Source organism: Heteronotia binoei, chromosome 8 (assembly GCF_032191835.1).
Source record: "Heteronotia binoei isolate CCM8104 ecotype False Entrance Well chromosome 8, APGP_CSIRO_Hbin_v1, whole genome shotgun sequence".
In the NCBI taxonomy this organism is placed as follows: domain Eukaryota; kingdom Metazoa; phylum Chordata; class Lepidosauria; order Squamata; family Gekkonidae; genus Heteronotia; species Heteronotia binoei.
The window spans coordinates 59,193,257-59,198,159 of NC_083230.1; positions in this window are offsets into that span (position 1 = coordinate 59,193,257).

Below are 4,903 nucleotides of genomic sequence, written 5' to 3' on the forward strand. Positions count from 1 at the left end.
AGTTACAAAATTGTAGGGAATTTCAAAACCATCTATCCTCCCTTAGCCTCTCCTAGCAACAAACAAGTAGAAGCTGCATATTTGGGAAAGGCTCCAGCTCTTTTCTACCTATGCTATAACACAATTCTTCACAATATGAAAAATTATAGTGAATACTCCCATCTTGAAACCTTCCAACAACAAATCCTAAATTAGCAGCAGGATGAATTCCAAGGCATTGCGTCAAAGGAGAACTGATGTATTCAAAGCTGTATTGTTTTGGAAATCTCTCAAGATCAGGCTTTGTAAGAAAGACAGTGGTGGTGGCTGGGGGAGAGGTTTGCGTTTCTTGGATGGGGATAAGCCACAACTACTGTCTACTATTCTGGCGCAGAACAGCTGTGGCTTGGGACATGACGATATATGATTATATTATTTTGGGAACATCCAAAGACAGGTATTCTTTAATAGTTACATTTAATTATCTCAAATTTTACATCCTTCCATTTGCCATCCTATCTATGCTGATACCATGATAAAATAATAATTTAAGTGTACTGGAAATCACTAGTTGGCAACAGGAACTCATTTACATATTAGGCCACAACTCCTGACATCACCATTGTTTTGCACAGGGCTTTTTTGTAGAAGAAGCCCATCAGGGACTCATTTGCATATTAGACCACACCCTCTGACGCCAAGCCAGCCGGAACTGCGTTCCTGTGCATTCCTGCTCAAAAAAAGCCCTGCATGAATGTGCAGTGGAACACAGTCAGGGAAGCTGACAGGCAGCAAGGAGGTATACCTTCAGAATCCCCAAACTGTCTCATGGATAATAAAGTACTTTGTTGGGCAGGGTACCTGGTGAATGAGATGAAATTATACTGGATCATAGCAGCTATGCTTACTCACCCATTTTATCAAATAGCTAGATAGTATTTGCTGGGCCAGCTTCCCTTGACTTTGCATTTATTATTAAATCTCATATTAATATTGTTTTGTTAGTTTGCTACCTGACATTAGTTAATATCAGATGTAGGGGAAAATTAGTAATTCCTATGGAATATTTCATTAGTAAATATTAACACTCTCCAGAGTTGACCTGCTTGCCAGAAGCTGAAATCTAAGTGAAAATGTAGATCTGACAGGCTTAAAGTACCTTTGATTTATGGCTGCTTGATTTCTCTTATCTGGTAATGTTACACTGGCCAATGGAGAAGGGCAAGGGAAAACCAGAAGACTGGGGACCCTGCTTCTACAGCCTCTCTGGACCTGTTTGACTGTTATTTGCCCCTACAACAATAGCCCACACACTCTCATTGGGTAGCCACCATCATCTCTCATTTTAAGATCTGGGGCATAATCTGCATTCTCTCTCTCTCTCTCTCTCTCTCTCTCTCTCTCTCTCTCTCTCTCACTCACTCACATTTCATCCAGCCAACCATGCAGCCCGGCTCATTTGAAAGCTGGCCTGCACATAACCCAGTTATCATGGGCCCTGAGGAGGGGTAGCTGGAAGGGTTAACAGACCAGGAAGAACCAACAGCTGGGCCATCAATCATACCTTCCACATTCCAGGCACCCATGCCAGCTGTTGACAATCAGTCTCGTCCAAGCTCTTCCCCCTCCCATCTCAAGAATGCGTGCATGTCTTCGACAGAAACTGACAGAAAACAGATGCACCGTACACCAGTGCTTCAGATCTCTTAGCCCTGATTACTAGGGGAACTACGGCCATCCAGGAAGCAGGCTGATTGATGTGCACATATAACTCATGCCCGGGACTTGGCAACCTTGTGGAAGCAACAAATCGATTCCCTGGCTTTTATCCACGCTCCTTCCTGATTCCAGTTCCTGACCAGTTTGAATTCCTTGGCACCCTGACCCTTTGGCTTTAGACACTGACTTCTCGTTCTGGTTTGCGATTTTACTGTGGTGACTCGGCTCCTGACTGACTCCTTGAACTTTTACTTCGGACCGGCTTTAGACTCCCTCCTGCCTGTGCCCTGAGATGTGACAGCAGTCCTCTTATATTTGAGTGATTAGAGGAAGACATAGGATTTATTCTGGGAAAACCAAGTAAGAAGGGAAGGTGTATGCAAGGGTACCCCTTTAGGATTGCCAAATCCTGTTTGGAAATACCTGGAGATTTGGGGGCAGATACTGGGGAGGGTTGGGTTTGGAGAGGAGAGGAATCTCAGCCATAGAGTCCACCCTCCAAGGCAATTATTTTCTACAAGGAAACTGATCTGTCATCTGGAGACCAGTTGTAATCCTGGGAGATCTCCAGCCACCACCTGGAGATTGGCAACCTTAGTAATGCCCTCACAGTTTGATCAATCTTTTATATATTTATAGTAATAAGGCCTGTTGTGAAGAAAAATACAACAGGCTCTAGAAAGAGGCTTTGGGTAAGTGCCCCCCCCCTTGCTGTCTTCCCACCCACCCAAGTGAAGGCATTCACTCTCACCCCCACATCAAGAAGAGCTGATCTCTGCCATCTGGAGACAATTGTAATTCTGAGTTATCTCCAGCCCTCACCTGGAGATTGGCAACAATAGTTCCCTAGGAGGAAATGGCATTGTATCTATCTGAGGCTCCACCCCTTCTCAAATCCCACCCTCTCCTGGCACCACCCCTTAAATCTCCAGGAATTTCCTAACCTAGAGTTGGCAACCCTATTTTCTTCTCTTTATCTGCCCCTCTGAGTTCAGCTTTCCATCACCTTCCCCCTCCCTGCATCCTCTACATAGGAATAGGACAGGCTTTCTCTGCAGTGGAGGGGGGTAATCAAAGCAGTTTACATCATTCTCCTCTCCCCCCCTTTGATCTGCAGAACAACCCTTAGGTTAGGCTAAAAGTCTGTGACTGGTCTGAAATCACCCAGTCAGCTTCCACAGTAAGAACCTGGGTGTAACAGACCTGCTCCGAAGCCCTAACTCCACACTAGCTGTCATAGGGGGTCTGCTCCTATGTAGCAATAGCAAGAAGCCAGGCATAGGGTAACCAACCCCCAGGTGGAGCCTGAAGATCTCCTGGGATCACAACTAGGGGTGTGAAAAAAAAAAAAAAACGGAATTACACGGATTTGGAAATACACGGGGCCAAAAAAATACAGAATACCGTGTATTTCCTATTACCGTACTCGGAATAGCCGCATATACGGTAGATGCGCGGCTATTTCCGAATATATGGCCCCATTATACCCTATGGCCATTAAAATCAATGGCAAAATAGGGTATATTGGAAGCCGCCTGGAGAAGAGGGGGTTTGAGGGAGAGCCCCCAAATTTGCAGGGGACCTTCAAGAGACTCTCCCCTACAAATCCTCCAAGTCCCAAAAAGATTGGGCCACGGGGTACCATTCAAGGGGCACCCAAAGAGGGTGCCCCTATCCCACCATTATACCCTATGGGCCATTGAAATCAATGGCAACATAGGGCATAATTGGAGGCTACTGTGGGGCAGGGGGGTTGAGAGAGAGCCCCCAAAACTGCAGAGAACCTGCAGAGAACTCTCCCCTATAAAACCTCCAAGTCCCAAAAAGATTGGGCCAGGGGGTCCCTGTCTTTGGGCTCCCCAAAAGGCCCATTGCCACTAATGATGGTGAAAGCCCAATTAGCCACTTCCTCCACTATAATTGCTGTGGGGAAAGTGGCTCTGGCCAGAGGGGGGTTTGAGGGAGAGGCCCCAAAACTGCAGGGCAGCTTCAGGGGACTCCCCAACATGAAACCCCCCTGGCCCAAAAAGACTGCACCCATCAGTGGGCACCCCCAAAGGAACACTGCTCCCAATGGTGAGAAAAAACCAATTAGAGCCACTTCCTCACTGTAATTGTCATGGGAAAAGTGGCTCTGGGGAGCAGGAGGTTTTGAGGAGAGCCCCCCAAACTGCTGTGCAGCTTCAAGGCACTGTCCCACTCAAACCCCACAAGGCCCCCCCAAAAAAATTGGACCAGGGGGTCCAACTCCTGGGGCACCCAAAGCCAAACCTAACTTCACACCAGAGAATCTCTATAGGACCCAAATGCACTACATCCCTCTATCTACTCTATGAACCCTGCAGGCCTGGAACCAATATAAACCCAGTTGCCAACATCACTGCCACACAAAACACAATCTGCTCAAGGTCTGCTCTGCAGACCTGGCTGCAGCAAACCCAGATGCCAGCTCTCCAGCCCCGCCCCAAACAACACAGGGAGAGCTGACCAAGCACAACAAGCCTGCTGGTTCTGGGTCTCTCACCCAGGTGCCAGCTTCCCTGCCACAGAACACACAATCTACAGATGCCAGCTCTCCAGCCCTGCCCCAAACAACACGGGGAGAGCTGGCCAAGCACAACAAGCCTGCTGGTTCTGGGTCTCTCACCCAGGTGCCAGCTTCCCTGCCACAGAACACACAATCTACAGATGACAGCTCTCCAGCCCTGCCCCAAACAACGCAACTCTCAAACAATAGAAGCGGTGGATCACACCTAGCTCCACATCATTCTGTATCTGACACAAAGCAAGAAGCATTTAGACTTACCTTGAGTGATGGATGGTTGGCTGGTCCAGGCTCTTTTGCATTACCCAGGGTGTGCCATGAGAAGGCGAGCCAGAATTGCATGCCAAATGAGGAAGATCACTGAGAGGGCCTCAGATTGTGTGAGAGGAAGGCAACCATTCCTTCTCTCTCAGCTCAGCAGTAACACATCAGCACCACTGTCCCATTAGAGGGACCTCAGCATTGGTATGGCTGTTGGCTGCCTGTCATCATCACTGGCACCTCCCTCTTTCTTCCTCCTGCCCCTGAAAAAAAACCTGGGTTATCCTGGCTGGGCCTGTGGGTGCTGTCAGTTATAGTTGGGGGCTGCAATGGCCATTTCAGTATTATTAGGCATGTGTGGATGCGGACTGGGGAAATTTGGATCGCTTTGCAGTTTTC